Below are 17,879 nucleotides of genomic sequence, written 5' to 3' on the forward strand. Positions count from 1 at the left end.
AAATCCCTCCTTTCACACACCCTTCCAAACTCCTCTACCAACTGTCTCAAACTCTCCTCTGAATCAGTCATCAGTGCAGTATCATCTGCAAACAGCAGCTGCTTCAGATTCCAATCTCCACCATCAACATTTACCAGACTCAGACCACCTAAAACTCTTGCATTCACCTCCCTTACAACACCATCCATGTAAATATTAAACAACCAAGGCGACATCACACATCCCTGTCGCAGCCCCACTCTCACGGAAAACCAATCACTCACAGCATTTCCCACTCTTACACATGCTCTGCTATTTACATAAAAACTTTTCACCCCTTTTAGTAACCTACCATCAAGTCCATACAATCTTAAAACAGTCCACAAAGCCTCCCTATCAATTCTATCATACGCTTTCTCTAAATCCATAAATGCCCAAAACACATCCTTGCCTTTCGCTAAATACTTTTCACACACTTGCCTCACAGCAAACACCTGATCAACGCATCCCCTCCCTCTCCTAAAGCCACACTGCTCATCACTAATCACTCCCTCTGTACCCTCTCTAACTCTCATAATTAACACTCTACCATACACCTTACCTACAACACTCAACAGACTTATACCCCTAAAGCTAGTACATTCATACTTATCACCCTTGCCTTTATACAACAGGACCACACAAGCACTTGCCCAGTCAATTGGCACCATACCTTTCTCAAAGCACACATTCAACAATCTTACTAACCAGTCAACAATAGTCACTCCACCATCCTTCAGGCATTCCACAGCACACCCATCGATACCTGCAGCTTTCCCTGTTTTCATCTCCTTTACTGCCTTCTCCACCTCCTCCTTCGTGATCAAGGAATCATTCAACTCTCCCAACACATTTATTCCTTGCACCCTTCCATCCGCCACAATCTCAGCCACTTTTTCCTCCTCTACATTTAACAATCTTTCAAAATACTCTGCCCATCTCTTCCTTACTGCATCCATCTCAATTAACATCCTTCCATCCTCTGCTTTATATATATATATATATATATATATATATATATATATATATATATATATATATATATATATGTGTGTGTGTGTGTGTGTGTGTGTGTGTGTGGATGGATGGGGTGATGAGAGAAGTAAAAACACGAGTAATGGAACGGGGGATGGCATTGGTAATGAATGGTGATGGATGGAATATCTCAAATTTATTTTAAGCTGATGATTCAGTACTACTTGCAGATACCGGACAAGAACTGGGTAGATTAGTACAGAGTGTCGCTGATGTCTGTGTGTATCGTGCCTTGAGAGTAAATGTAGAGAAGAGTAAAGTGATGGTTGTTGAGAGAGAAGGTGACTCCCAGTGCGATGTTATATTGAATGAAGAGAGGCTGGAATTTGCGAGAGAGTTCATATACTTAGGTACAGCGATAGAAAAGAGAGGAAAACGTGTGGAGGAAGTGAAAAGTAGGGTGTCACGAAGATGGAAAGTAGCTGTTGCAATGAAGGCCTTCATAAGAAATAGAGGCCTGAGTGCTGCAGCTGCACGAGTCTTTCATGAAAGAGAGTTAGTGCCAATTTTAACATATGGATGTGAGACTATGGAATGTCATGAAAATGAAAAGTCAAGAGTGAAAACAGTGGAGATGGAACTTAGAAGGAATCTTATGTGGAGTACAGAGAGTGGATAGTTTACGAAATAAAGTGAATCGTGAAAGATTTGGACTGAGGAAGTCTGTGGACACCAGAATCGAAGAGAGTGTACTGAGATGGTATGGTCATGTCGAGAGAATAGATAACAATAGACTGGATTAAAAGGTATATCTGAGCGAATTTGAAGGAGGGAGGAGGCAATGTACGAAAGGAGAAGATGAAGGGATATGGTGAAACAGTGTATGAGGATGAAAGGTTTGGAAGTCGGTGAGGCTAGGAGACTGAGAAGAGATCGAGCTGGCTGGATGAATGGTGTGAGACGAAGTGCATAAACAGGGATATGGCACCCCTTTTTTAACGTGGCAACGTCAGGATTGACTCTATCAGGTATATTTATTTTAAGCTGCATAATATGGTGAAAGTTTTTGACGTATCCGATAGAGTCAGGATTCCGGGGGCTTGAATGGTGAACGAATGGGAGCAAGGACCATTGGACTGGGCTGTCTGGACATTGCTACTCGTCACCCTGCCCTAGGGTGGTAAAGGAAGTCCGGATGATGATGATGATGGTGATGGCGATTATTACCATTGCTACTATTGCTACTACTACTACTACTACTACTACTATTACTACTACGACTCCTACTACTACTACTATTATTATTATTATTATTATTTTTATTATTATTATTACTCCATGGAAAGAAACTAGATCTGGGGGAATAGAAGTCTTTATGGAAACTTGATAAATTGAGGAATTTCACCCATGAAGGAAGAAAAGTCCATTCAGGAATATATGCTTATGACAAAAAAAATGTCTCTTCAGATCAGAAATAGGTCCATGTAGTAAACAGATCAACGAGTGAAATAATTCCATGACGAAATTAGTCCAAAGAAGGATTTGGTACAAGGGAAACATAAATTCAGAGAGAGGTTTAAGTACCATGTAGAAAATGGGTTAGTGGCAGAAAATATGTCTAGGTAAGTGGCTGATAATTGGGCCATGGGAGAAAAAAAGGTCCTGAGGAAACAGGCCCATAGAGGAAAAGTATCCAATGAACAGGTTCATAAGGGAACTTAGGTACGTGTTGCTTGAGCCAAAGAAGGTATAGTATGAGATCAACTTATATGTGAGTGAAAATTAATTGATAATCTTGGAAGAATTACCGTATATACTTATACGTATATGTGTGCACTGAATGTGTGTACGTATCTTACACGACTGTACCTGCAGAAGGTGTAAGCAGAGAGCTTCTTGCATCACATGCAGCATTAAAGATGATGATCATCAGCAGACCACGCTTCATCATCCTTAGGACCAATATCTGCGAGGGCAATCAGTCGTTTAGCAATGTAGAAAGTTCACGTATCTATCACGCAATATTCCTTTCCTCATCAGTAGGATAGGGGTCTAGAGCCAGAATACTAAGTACCGAAATTTAAGGCAACCTTTTATTGCCGATGGAGACATTTTCTTCCCCTTTTGTTTACATGCACGTATATGGCGAAATATACTGTAGTTTGCATCATCTTCTGTGCCTGTGAGGACATCTGGCACCCTCTGACATCCACTCGCTAGCAGTATCTGGCAACTTTAGCCCATATCTCTCCAGTATCAACACAACTTTCATAAGTGGAGGGTGTACTGCATGCCATGCTCTTTCATTTTCAAGTTATTATGGATGCCACATCAGGCAAGGATATGACTTATAAAAATTCATGCTAGCTTGTAGAGGTGAAAAGTCTTACGTCGTCAAACAACAATTTGCTCTTGTAAAAAAAGAAATTATGGGAAATTACGAAAACGGGAGAAAGTTGTCTCTTTAGGCAAGTGAATGATACTGCTGACTGTAAATATTGGGTAAGCAAATGTTAGTATTCCTTATAATTTCTACATACTATTCAGGTATGTTGCAAGACCATCCTCATCATTCATTGCTCCACTGTTCTATGGGAAGGACAGGCTACAACATCTTGACTCACTGGCCACAAGTGATGTAAATGAAGATGATGACCCGGACCTTTTGCACACCTTGGACGACGGTTCAGGTTTGATTACATATTTGTTTTTTCCTTTTTTACACACACACACACACACACACACACACACAATAAACTAACCTAACCTAAACTAAGCTAAACTAACCTAACTAGCCTAACATAACCTAGCCTAAGCTAACCTAACCTAGTCTAATTATATATATCCCTACGTGTCAAGTGGGGTTGGTGGAGGATTAGTGCCCCTCCCTGTAAAACAATTAACTCTAAGCCCTTAGCCACCCCGTTTGGGATACATGGGATACATGGCGTCTGGCAATGAATGAATGATATATATATATATATATATATATATATATATATATATATATATATATATGTATATATGATTTTCCCTGGAATGATTATTGCTTCCATGGCCGGGAGCCATCTGAGTGTGCCTTGTGCATTACTGAGGTTATTCTCTCGGGCATGGAAGCATACATTCCTTTCTCATATCCTTTGACTAACGCAAGAAAGCCTTGGTTTAATCACGCTTGTTCTAATGCTGTCCGCAACAAGGAGAGGGCCTACAAAAGGTACCGGAGCCAACCCACCCCTGAATCACATCATCTTTACGTTTCTGCCCGGAATCGTGCTAAGTCTGTTCTTCGCTCTACTAAAAATAATTTCATCCATACTAAATGCTCTCAACTCTCCAACTTGAATTCTTCCCGCTCCTTCTGGCACTTTGCCAAAAATCTTTCTAACAACTTTACCTCATCATCCCTCCCTCCTCTTTTCTACTCTGATGGTTCTGTAGCTATTTCTTCTACTGATAAAGCAGATCTCTTCACACAGACTTTCTCCTCCAATTCCACCTTAGACGATTCCAGTGCTGTTCCTCCATCACTCCCCCCCTCTGACTTCCTCATGGCTGACATTAAAATTTCTTCAGTTGATGTATTTTCTGCCATCACTGGCCTCAGTACTAACAAGGCATATGGGCCTGATGGGGTCCTTCCTGTTGTTCTCAAGAACTGTGCTTCTGTGCTTACACCTTGCCTAGGCAAACTCTTTCGCCTTTGTCTGTCAACTTGTACCTTTCCTTCTTGCTAGAAGTTTGCTCTCATTCAGCCAGTCCCTAAGAAGGGTGACCACTCCCAACCCTCCAACTATCGTCCAATTGCTTTAACGTCCTGTATTTCAAAAGTTTTCGAGTCATTTCTCAATAGAAAAATTTTAAGGCATCTTTCCTATCACAACCTTCTTTCCGATCGTCAGTACGGGTTCCGTCAGGGACGCTCCACTGGCGATCTTCTCACCTACCTTTCAGAAAATGGATTAGTGGCAGAACAACAGGAAGGACCCCATCCTCCTTTCAGGACTTTGGCGAAAGATTTGCCATTGCACTTGACATCTCAAAGGCTTTCGATCGAGTCTGGCATAAATCTTTAATTTCCAAACTGCCCTCCTATGGTTTCTATCCTTCTATCTGTGCCTTCATCGCTAGCTTCCATTCTGGTCGTTCTATAGCCGCTGTTGTAGACGGCCATCGTTCTTCTCCTAGATCTATCAACAGTGGTGTTCCTCAGGGCTCTGTCCTATCACCAACTCTCTTCCTTTTATTCATCAATGATCTTCTAAGTTGTACATCTAACCCTATCCACTCATACGCTGATGACTCCACCCTTCACCTTTCCATTCGGTTCCTGCAACGCCCATCTCAACAGATACTTCAACAAACAAGGGATGAGGCTATGGCACACCTAATGTCTGACTTGGCTCGTATCTCTGACTGGGGTAAAAATAATATGGTTGTTTTTAATGCATCTAAGACTCAGTTCTTACACCTATCAACCCGACAAAATCTTCTGCAGGTATACCCACTAATGTTTAATAATATTCAGCTTAATCCTGCATCATCCTTGAACATGCTTAGGGTTTCATTTACTCGGGACTTATCTTGGAAAGATCATATTACATCTCTTGTAAAATCTGCTTCCAAAATATATATATATATATATATATATATATATATATATATATATATATGTTTATTTTTACAGATGATAGTGAAGATGAGGTTGATGATTCCACAGTGGGTCTCGAGATTGATGATACATCACCGGTTCCAGAACAAACGGAGCATCAACGTAAGAAGAAACGTCGTCCTTACTGGAACCATATACGGAATAGGGACTGTTCAGGCACAGTCCAGAATTTCGACAATGGAAAGGAAGATGAAGAACTACTTTAGCTGAAACCCATTGATTACTTTAGGAAATTTATCACTTCTGACATTATAGACTTACTTGTAGAGCAGTCAAACCTCTATGCAGTGCAAAAAGATCCGTGTAAACCCCTGAACGTAGATGAAAATGAAATGGAACAATGGTTAGCCCTGTGCATGCATATGCCACTTAGCAAACTTCCTGACACTAGGTTTCATTGGTCAGGACTGATGAAACTATAGCATCCATTATTAGTAGAGACAGATGGGATAAAATCTAAGCTTCATTTAGTAGACAGTGATGAGACAGATAAGTTACTCAAAGTATGGCCTCTCATTGATCACTTAAGAAATTCATTCAGGCAGATACCAATATTGGAACATTTGTGTGTTCATGAATAAATGGTTCCACTGAAGGATAATTCCGGACTGAAACAATATATCCCCCAAAAAACACATAATTGGGGATATAAACTGTTTGTCTTGGCAGACTGTAAGGGATTTGTATATTATTTTTTCCCATAAACTGGCAAGATAAGCCGAGTGGATAATGTAAATATTCCAGACCTAAAGACTTGTGCAAATGCAGTCCTTCAGCTAGCAGAAAACATTCCTAGTTTCAAAAATCACAAGTTCTACTTTGATATGCGATTCACTACCTTGCCTCTCATTGAGCACTTAGCCACTTGAGGCATATGGTGTTGTGGCACTGTACAACCAATGGGACTGCAATATCTAACATTCAAAACTAACAAAACAGCTGACAGCCAAAGGTCGTGGTTCTTACGATGATTAGGAAACTCAGGCTGAGAGCGTAAAAGTAACAGCTGTAAAATGGATGCAAAAAAAGATCTGTACACTTAGTTTTATCATTCCTAAACAGTTGCCCTATGGACAAATGTGTAATATATAAGAAGCTAAAAGAAAAAGTTGAGGTTCCAAGACCAAACACACTGAAGCAGTATAACACCTATATGAGTGGTGTTGATCTCTGTGACCAAATGATATCCTATTACAGAATTTTTTTTTTTTAGGTCAAAGCAATATTACCATAGACTTATCATCCACCTCATAGATCTGACAGTATTAAACAGTTGGATGCTGTACACGATGCAGAGGCTTTGAAGGTGAAACCACAAAACAAGACTCCCCTTTGTGAGTTCAAGTTCAAGCTAGCATATTCTCTGATGATGTCTGGAAAACCGTCTCAAGAGAGAGAGGGAGACCTAGCACCTCTGTTGAGAATGCTTAGGGAAAAAAAAAAAGTGGAATGACAACAAAGCCTATCCCATATAGAGACATCAGAGGAGATTTTGTAGGTCACTTTCCAGCAATTTCAACAAAAAGAGCCAAATGTAAATTGCCTTGGTGCAGTGGAAAAGTACTGCATCAAATGTACATCTGTGCAGTGACACAGAGAAACTGCTTTCCTCAGTTTTCACACAAAGTAGGTTTTTCACATGAGCCTTTGTAGTTTTACATCGGAATCACAGTTTTCATGCACTTTTCAGAGTTTTACCAGTTTGACATAAAGGGTCATGTGCCTGAAGGGACAAATTTGTCCCTTTAAAAATTATTATATATTGAAAGTAGTTGGTAGTTTTTTTTTTTTTTTTTTTTTACTACATGATGTATTAACCCGTCATGTCCCGACCACTTTCGCACCTCTGACACCCCCCAGTCCCGACCACTTTTGGGGAAAAAATTTTTTTGGCTAAAACTTCCGCTTATGTTGAGAAACAAAGGAAAATCACAAAGAAAGTGCTTACCGTGGTCCGCAACCGGTCAGAACAGGTGAGGTCCCCCGCGCCAGGTATCGTATTCTATCACAGAGGTGTGAGGCACTCACGTTTTCTATGGTAGGTAATTTTGGGAGAAACAACAAACAACACCTTTACATTTATTGAATTTGAACTAATAAACAATAAGAATAACAATATAATGAATTTCAATGACATATATATGAAAAATAAGCATTGTACCTTCGCGCGAGCATAGCGAGTTTGGTCGGATTGGTAACACCCTATGTGCTAAGTTTCTTGTTTCAGTCAACATATCATTTTTTCTACTTGTATACTACTGTTTCAATGCCATTTTACCGTTATGTACTGTATGTAAATGTTTTCAGCTGTTTTCATGCATTATAATGACATGTAGCATAAGTATAGCGCACATATGCATACTCAGCGCACTCGCTATGACTCGTATTTCAACGTACAACATTGTTTTATCACTTTCATAATATTTTCTTCTTTACACTGAACCTTTCCTCCACCACCATAAACGTTTTCAATTATTTATATTCATTACGAGGGCATTTAGCAAAATGCTAGCGCATAATCTCATAGCAAGCACACTCTCTAACACTTGTGTTTCCACTTTTACTGTATTTCTTCAATCACAATATAGTTTACCACTTACATTACACCCATTTACACCCTATTCTGCACTGTACATATTTACTGACATTTATTCTAGTGAGCGTCAGAATAGTGCATGAAAATACCCTCACAATGAATGTTTCGACCAACATAATACTCATACACCTACATACTAATATTCCACTTATATTACACCCATGTTCACTTGTAGACTCCTATTGACATATTTACGGGCCTTATTTATTCCACTGAGCGTCTGAATACCGCATCAAATTACCCTCGCAAGGTATGTTTCCACTTAGAAATTACTCATACACTTACATACTAATATTCCACCTATATTACACCCGTGTTTACTTGTAGACTCCTATTGACATATTTACGGGCCTTATTTATTCCACTGAGCATCTGAATATCGCATCAAAATACCGTCGCAAGGTATGTTTCCACTTAGATAATATTCATACACTTACATAATAATTTTCCACTTATATTACACCCGTGTTCACATCCATACTACTATTTACAGATCTACAGGCCTTATAATTACACTGAGCATCTGTTTGTCGCGTTTATTTCAGAGTATCAGCGTCCTATTGCATTCACACCTTATCAGAAGTGCAGGAGCGTGTGAAACTCACTGAAACATGGGAGAATACACAGACCCACGTCACACTGAACGCACTCATAGCGGGTGTCCTTTCTCTGAGTGGTGGGTCTCACGCGGGAATTGCTACACACGTGACACCTGCGCTAGGGCCTACGTCTATTTGCTTGGGGAGGTATGGGAGTGGAGAAATGGCGGGCGGATAATCTCAGGGGAGGGTGGGCACCTGAGGCTGTGCGGGTGCGGTGTTGGGGCCTTTCAACCGCATATCTTGCAACAATCTCTCGTGTCAGCTCCCTCACAAACCCTTCAAAGGTTTCCAGAACTCCTGTTGCCATGGCGTGAAGGTGGTGGCAATGCAGGGCAGTAATGTCAAGCAGGTGAAAGAATAGTTTTTTGTACCACTTCATCGTGGTCCTGGCACACTTGACAGTGGATATCATGGAGTTTGACTGGTCCACCAGGCACATGTTGATATTATAATCAAGCACACACTCAGGTATCCATACATGGCGCCTGTTCTCACTCCAATAATCTACCGACTCTTTACGGTGCATCAAGGGGCGGTGAACCGTGGACAAGAGGCGAACTTCTCTATTGTGGTTCCACACAGTTGCAAGGACGTTGTTTGCCTGGAAGAAGACAACCTCATTTCTGTCAAGTTGCCGCCCCACCTTGACCATGGGCGGTGAACCGTGGACAAGAGGCGAACTTCTCTATTCTGGTTCCACACAGTTGCAAGGATATTGTTTGCCTGGAAGAAGACAACCTCATTTCTGTCAAGTTGCCGCCCCGCCTTGACCATGTGACGCTGGTTCACCTTGACGGTCCCACATATCCCCGTGTCATGCCTGTGTAGATATTGAGTGAGAAGAGGGCTAGTGTACCAATTGTCAAGGTAAAGGACGTGACCATGATGAAGATAATCTTCTATCATTGTCTTTAACACTGCTCCCGACAGACCAATACTCCGATCTTCTATTATGTCTGTCTGTGCACCGGTGTACAAGACTATGTCTTGCACATACCAAGTCCTGCAGTCACACATAACAAAGATCTTGAACCCAAAACGGTGCCTTTTGCTGGGTATGTACTGCCGAAATGAAATATTGACTCTCCACAACACGAGACTCTTGTCTATGACGAGGTCCCTATAGGGATAAAATGAGGAACGGAATGTCTGCCTTAGGTGATCAAAAACCAATCTAATTCGCCTCATCTTATTTGTGTCATTAGCATTTGCAGGATCATCAGCATCATAGAAATGGAGGCGGCTTAGAATTTGCTGAAACCGATTACGGCTCATTTCATGGCCAAATATTGGTGTAAGCATAATAGGGTCCCTTGTCCAGTATGCAGGAATTCAGTTCTTTCGTACAATACCCATCAAAAGTATCAGGACCAAAAACAAAAACATTTTTGCAGGGGAGAGTGGCTAATCATAGAGGATAGAATGTCACGGGGTTTTTATAATATTACGGTAATTTTGAAATAAATGGTTAAATATTATTTAATTTGATAATAATATTCAATAATATTGAAGAGCAAAGACAATGATTGTCTTGCTACATCAAGCAACGATTACTTTACGCTGACTTGCTAAGATTCTCAAGAACGAGAATTTATAAACTTTCTCAACAGTACACAGCAGAGACTAATTACTCACAATTGCTGAATTACTGTACTGTTAGCCTCTGGAGAAAGTTACATCACCCCTGACAATAAATAACTAATACTAACATCAGGTTCTTGCCGATGCTTAACTCCCAGATGGCACAACGGATATTAAGCTAAAACAACAAGACTGGTCTAAGTACCAGTTATGAAAGCAAACGTTTATGCAAGCTAGGAGCTATATGGAAAATAAGCTTAATTATGGAAAAATGAAACAAGATTTTTACTTTACATTAAGCTCGAGAAAGGAACTGTTAAATTTATTAATTACAAAAAATAAATTTAACGTTACATTTCAAATCAATGAGACGCACTCACTCACTCTCACACGAGCTAAATACTTACGTCTAAAAAAAAAAAAAACCTTAATTAAACTCTTATAACTAGAAAATACACAAAAGAAATACTATAGTCGATGAATGCTGCGTATCACCAGATGGGTGGGAAGACTGGACTAACTGTGAAGTGGAGTTTGGGTACTAGCTGACCTCTCACACTGAGGCACAGGACCTTCCTCCGTCACAACAAACACAAGACTGACCAAGTCGTGGGAACAAAGCGGAGCACTCGGCCGCATTTTTTTAACGGTCAGAGGCAAGCAGAGGCGAACAATAAAAAACAATAGTATCGCTCAGTACAGCACTTAGTGACGTGCATTAAAATCGGTCACTCTTTGAAAACGGTGACGAATGATTTGAAAAGTATACTCCGATAATGGAGGGAGAAACGGTTAGCTGAGCGATACACAGTGAGTTTTCCACTAATAGTTCGTGGTTTCTCACAAAAAGGAAATGTCGCGAATTGATTCGTGACATTACGCCCCTTGAAAATTAAATCTTTCTTCCTTCAGAAGAAAGATTTCAATATACATACATATACATCCTAACTCAGTCACACAAGATTCACACTGTGGTGTGTGTGCTATCCTGCTACAGGAGTATGTCGCAGTCGCCAGTGAGCGAAAAAACCTCGTATTTACGTTAATAGAAACAAGCTTGAGGGAAAAACTCCGTGACGACGGTGAAAATCCTGTACTCAGGTCAAACTGAGCGAAAGTTCGCTACATTTACATTAACAACTAATTGTTATGTAGTGTTGTGTATGTAATACACGGTGTAGGTGTGACAGTTGTAGTGTAACTGTACCTACGTGTAAAATGACACAGTAATACAAATTTATAGTAAAATAATGATGACGAAGCAGAAGAGAAGGGGCGGCAGCATGCAACAGGAATGGCCAGCTGATCTACACGGCAATGCTGCACCCACCAGCTACACCTGCGAAAGGAATTAAGGTGGAGCATCAAAACTGTTATTTGTCTCTCTCTCTCTCTCTGCCTAGCAATCAGTACTTGTCATTATTAACCAGGAAACGTAATTCTTGAATTCACAAATTGCTTAGAACCCTTATAGCTTACTGGTTAACGCTTTCATTATTAACCAGGAAACGTGCCAGTTCTTGAATTCACAAATTGCTTAGAACGGGCAGTTTACTGGTTAACCTAACATTATTAACCAGGAAACGTGCCAGTTCTTGAATTCACAAATTGCTTAGAACGGGCAGTTTACTGGTTAACCTAACTCTACACTTACTAGTAATACAGGAAGCTGAAAATCGCTACGCAATCTCGGGCAGGTCACGTTTTAACACCCACCGTGGGTGTGAACACTCATGTGGGTAATCTGCATTCTCTGGGAATCCTCAGAGAGGCCCACAGCTCGAGACATTCCACAAGGTAATTCATACACAGCCTCGGACTGTCTCTGCAAGGTTCTCAAACTTCCCCCTTAACTTATGGTATACATGTATGTACAAGCCCTGGATATACTGTGTCCTGTAGGGCCGACGAGTGAGACGTCTGGTCTACACTTTTAACTGGGAACCAGGCTGGTCCTTGGATTACTCAAATCGCATAGGATGCCTATTACGGAACCCAACATACAACAGTTGCTAGTTAGTAAGCAGCTAGTAGGTGAGACATCAGGTCTACACCCACATTACCACTATCCTGTCTCTCAACTGACTCAGAGATTACAGGTGTGGTTAGAAACGGCACAGGAAGGGCATGTCCCTGATTAGTGGTGTTACTTTGACACACACTGCAGGAACGGACAAAACTATCTATGTCTCGTCCCATCCCTGGCCAGAAAAAGTCAGCTCGGATATGGCCCTGGGTCTTCCTTTTGCCCATGTGACCTCCTGAGGCTGAACAATGACCCCATTGTAACACTGCTAGGCGGTACTTGGTGGGAACGACAAACTGCAATCGAACCTCGCCCTCGGGTGTTCGTGACTCACGGTAGAGCCGTCCTTGTTTGCGAAGGAACTTGGCTCGACCTCCCCGTGAATACTTGATCACTCGACCCTTTTGTTTGTTCCGCACGGTAGCAAGTGTCGGGTCAGAATGTTGTTCTTGCACAACAAGTTGACTGCACATCAGATCTTGCGGCGATTCAATGATCACTGGGGTGACACAATCTGGAGCCTCAGCCATGGCTCGTGTTACCGCAGCAGCCGAAGTCTGAGTAGCGTCATCGGAGCAACTATCCTTGACTCCTTGAATATTGCCTACTATAAAGTCAAATAGAGGCTCTGGCATGACAACTGCAAGTGTCGTACCAGTATAAAATGGAGATGCCACCTGGATACATGCCTCAGGGAACAATCTCACTGATCCATCAATAAGGCTTGCATGGATCTGTCGACCTGTATACTGCTCAGGCCGAACTAAACTCTGCTTGACAGAGCAACCTGAGGAACCATTGTCTCTCAGGACCTTCACAGGAATGCCTCCCACAAACCCTGGCTGTACAAGGAAGGTACTGTCACCTGTGGGAGGGCCTTTGGAGGAAGCAGCTAGCCACTCATGAGGCTGCTGAATTGATGTGGCAAACATTGTGCCTTGTGAGTTATAAGATGGAACATTGGCCATCTGTGGAGGGGGGTTCACTGTCACTGTGGGACTAGTGAACTGTGGGGAAGTACTCACACTGGTAAGGACGTGACCACCAGGCTGCTGCTGAGGAATGAAGGCTGCATTCGCTTCTTGCCTCTTTTGAGCTGGTGGTGAAAAAGTTTGTCCCGACGGTCGGTTGCGTGGCTGATACTGCTGCTGGTTAGGGTACTTGTTGTACCTCTTCCACTCAGGTTTCTGAGTGTTTTGCCCCTGGTCCTTCCACTGCGGTTTTGGACCTTGACCATTACTCTGAGAACGGCCTTGGTGCTGGGATTCAGTCTGAGACGGCTTCCCAGACTTGGCAGTATCTTTCCTGCTCCAGGTGTTTTGCTTACGAGCTTGATACCCGTATGCAGTAAAGAATGCGTCAGCCTTCTCTACCATTTGGCTGGCATCTTTCACCTGGCAGATCTTAAGCTGTGCTATGAGCTCAGCAGGCCACGACCTCTCTAGCTGTGTACGCAGCATAAGGTCAATTATCCCCTCACGCGTGGAAGGAGTTTCATCTTTCTCCATCCACTCACCTAAGTAAGCAGTGAGACGGTCGAGAACTGAACAGCTGTCTCCTTGTCTTGGAGACGAGCTCGCATGAACTGAGCTTTGGCGTCGTCTACTGTGAGACCATACGCCTTAATGAGTGCAGCTTTCATCACTTCATACGTGAGATTGTCTCCACGAATTCTGTGGAGAATATCGAGGGCAGGGCCCTCAAACAGGCTAAGAAACTGAAGCCGCTTAGCTGCATCATCGAGCTGGTAAAGCTGAGCCATGTCTTCAAATCGAGCTATGTATGGCTCGATTCGCTCGCCATCTTTGTATGGGGGAAGCTTGATGTGTGGGGTCGCCATAACATGTGCAGGGAGAGCGCTCGTGGAGCTTGAACCAACTGCACCAGATGTGTCTAAACCCAAGGAATCTCGCTTGAGCTTCAGCACTTCAAGTTCATGTTCTCGTTCTTTGTCTCGTTGTTCACGCTCGTATTCGCGCTGTTCACGCTCGTATTCGCGCTCTTTCTCACGCTGCTCTTGTTCATATGCACGCTCTCTTTCACGTTGTTCGCGCTGTTCTCGCTTCGTATTCGCGCTGTTCACGCCGTATTCGCTGAATCTTACGCTCTTCACGGGCATCATTCGCGCTGCTGCTCCTGATTATGCCGTGAAAGTATGTATTCTTTAATTTCAGTTGGGTCTGTAAGACCCATATCTTTGGCTTCCTGTAAAAATATGGTGGTAGCCATGTCGCTAACTCAATCTAAATAACTAGCGACTCGGTACTGATTGCTGCTTCGCAAACGAATGCTAATAAACACAAGTAAAGAGTACAGACACAAGCTAGTGGTGACCAGTCTTATCCAGTTAACTGGCAAAGAATAAATCAAAAATGTAAATGACTGGGAAGACTCAATAATAAACACAATGGGTACGCCGACTTCCCAGGAGCGAATAAAATCGTCTGGCGTTACCAAGAATAAACGAGTTAAGTACTCTATTGATTAATAAAGCAAAATTCACTTGCTAAATTAACGGTAACCACCAGTAAACTTGTGCCTATAAACTTTAATAATAAATACCTAAATATGAATGAGTGAGCACTATCTCGTGAATAGCTTTAGAGCTAGGAGTTAATATCCTGGAATGAGGTCGCCAATTGTCACGGGGTTTTTATAATATCAGGGTAATTTTGAAATAAATGGTTAAATATTATTTAATTTGATAATAATATTCAATAATATTGAAGAGCAAAGACAATGATTGTCTTGCTACATCAAGCAACGATTACTTTACGCTGACTTGCTAAGATTCTCAAGAACGAGAATTTATAAACTTTCTCAACAGTACACAGCAGAGACTAATTACTCACAATTGCTGAATTACTGTACTGTTAGCCTCTGGAGAAAGTTACATCACCCCTGACAATAAATAACTAATACTAACATCAGGTTCTTGCCGATGCTTAACTCCCAGATGGCACAACGGATATTAAGCTAAAACAACAAGACTGGTCTAAGTACCAGTTATGAAAGCAAACGTTTATGCAAGCTAGGAGCTATATGGAAAATAAGCTTAATTATGGAAAAATGAAACAAGATTTTTACTTTACATTAAGCTCGAGAAAGGAACTGTTAAATTTATTAATTACAAAAAATAAATTTAAAGTTACATTTCAAAACAATGAGACGCACTCACTCACTCTCACACGAGCTAAATACTTACGTCTAAAAAAAAAAAAAAAAACTTAATTAAACTCTTATAACTAGAAAATACACAAGAGAAATACTATAGTCGATGAATGCTGCGTATCACCAGATGGGTGGGAAGACTGGACTAACTGTGAAGTGGAGTTTGGGTACTAGCTGACCTCTCACACTGCGGCACAGGACCTTCCTCCGTCACAACAAACACAAGACTGACCAAGTCGTGGGAACAAAAGCGGAGCACTCGGCCGCATTTTCTAACGGTCAGAGGCAAGCAGAGGCGAACAATAAAAAAACAATAGTATCGCTCAGTACAGCACTTAGTGACGTGCATTAAAATCGGTCACTCTTTGAAAACGGTGACGAATGATTTGAAAAGTATACTCCGATAATGGAGGGAGAAACGGTTAGCTGAGCGATACACAGTGAGTTTTCCACTAATAGTTCGTGGTTTCTCACAAAAAGGAAATGTCGCGAATTGATTCGTGACATAGAATGCCTGCTCCTTTTGCCCTGTCTTTCACTCTCACACCACTGGCTGTTAGCGAAACGGTTTGTTTGATCCACTATTTCCTCCACAAAAGCCTCACTGAAGAAAAGGTGGAAAAAATCCAGCCTGGTTGAATTAGGGTGAATACCGGGAGCAATGCATCCAGCACGCCCCTGCTCAGTGAATGGGTGAATGACGGGAGTAAAATCACTCCCATCCTCCCAATTCCAAGACACAAAATCCTCATCCCGATTGTCCCTATCCTGGCCTTCATCAGGGTGGGGAGGAGATGATGGTGGGGGAGGTTGGGGAAGAGGAGTGTGTAGGGCTTCCCGACTTGCACTCCTCTTCCCTCTGCCTTTACCCTTCCCCTTTCCCTTACCCTTACGGCCTTGGGGAACATCAGGGGGCTGTGGGGAGGAAGCCTGGGAATATTGGGGAGCATAAGACGTGCTGGGGAGTGGCTCCTCCTCACTTCCCTGCTCCATCACCACACCACGTGACTCACCACCCACCCTCATTGCCCCAAGTGATAAGCCCCGCCGTCTCACACCACCACGTGACTCCCGCCAATCTCACTTTCCACACTCCTCCCAACACTTTCCCTTTCACTCCCCACTCCCTCAACGCCACTTCCGCCTTCCCCAAACAAAACACTAGGCCCATACCGGTTAGAACGATGTGGTGTGCACTCTGGGCCGCGATGAGTAATAACCTGACGGCCGTACCACGTGGCAGTACGTCCCACGGCTACGTCCTCGTCCTCGAAATCGGGCTCCACATCATGTAGGGGCTGGCTAGAGGATCATGCATGTTGTTTTTGTGCAGCCTGACCCTTTCCTGCAGCACGATAAGTCACGTAGCGCTGCTTCCTGGGGGACGGGACTTCCTCATCACTGCTGCTGCTTTCCACATCCTCTGGTTGGACATAATATTTGTCCATCTCCTCGTCATCGAGTGCTGAATCACTATCGCCGTAAATTTCCTCCTCTGAGAGACCTTTATGCGCCATGTTTGAGCAGGACCATTGCTAACAGGTGAGTGACCGAGCCACAGGTGAGCGCGGGTCCCACGGGGTCGCTGAGTGTCCCCGCTTGGTGGCAGGTAGGGGAAGGTCGTGTGACGTTACGTACCAAAAATCTCGCGCAAATTTTGAAAATTGTGGAAATTATGCAACTTGCAATTGCAAAATGTACCAGTACGTCGATGGGACTGGCAAATGCAAAATGTTGCAACGTATCTATACATTGACGGGACGTCTCAGGTTAACTCATAAGTAGTAAAGAAATGTGTTGCATAATTTTTTTTATCATCCCGCAAGATGGTATAGTGTGAGACCGACTCAAATGCGAGTGAAAATTACTTAAGAATCATGGAAGAATTACCATGTATGCAATTAGGTATATGTGTGCGCTGAAATAAGTGTGGATATTTTAAGCAATTGTACCTGGAAAGGGTGTAAGCAGAGAGCTCCTCGCATCACATGTGGTGTTGAAGAAAATGATCAGCAACAGACCACGCTTCATCATCCTTAGGACAAACATCTGTGAAGGTAATCAGCCGTTTATCAATGTGGAAAGTTCATGTATCTATCATGCAGTACTCCTTTCCTCATCAGTATTATGGAGGTCGTGAGCCAGGATACTAAGTACTGGCATTTAAGGCAAGGGTGACAAGCCCCGATAGTCCTGAGTGGCATCATTTTCGCAATGATCCTGAAACAACCCTCAGAC

The sequence above is a fragment of the Coenobita brevimanus genome, chromosome 33 (assembly GCF_032717465.1).
Source record: "Coenobita brevimanus isolate Jiangsu-jjx chromosome 33, ASM3271746v2, whole genome shotgun sequence".
Classification (NCBI taxonomy): domain Eukaryota; kingdom Metazoa; phylum Arthropoda; class Malacostraca; order Decapoda; family Coenobitidae; genus Coenobita; species Coenobita brevimanus.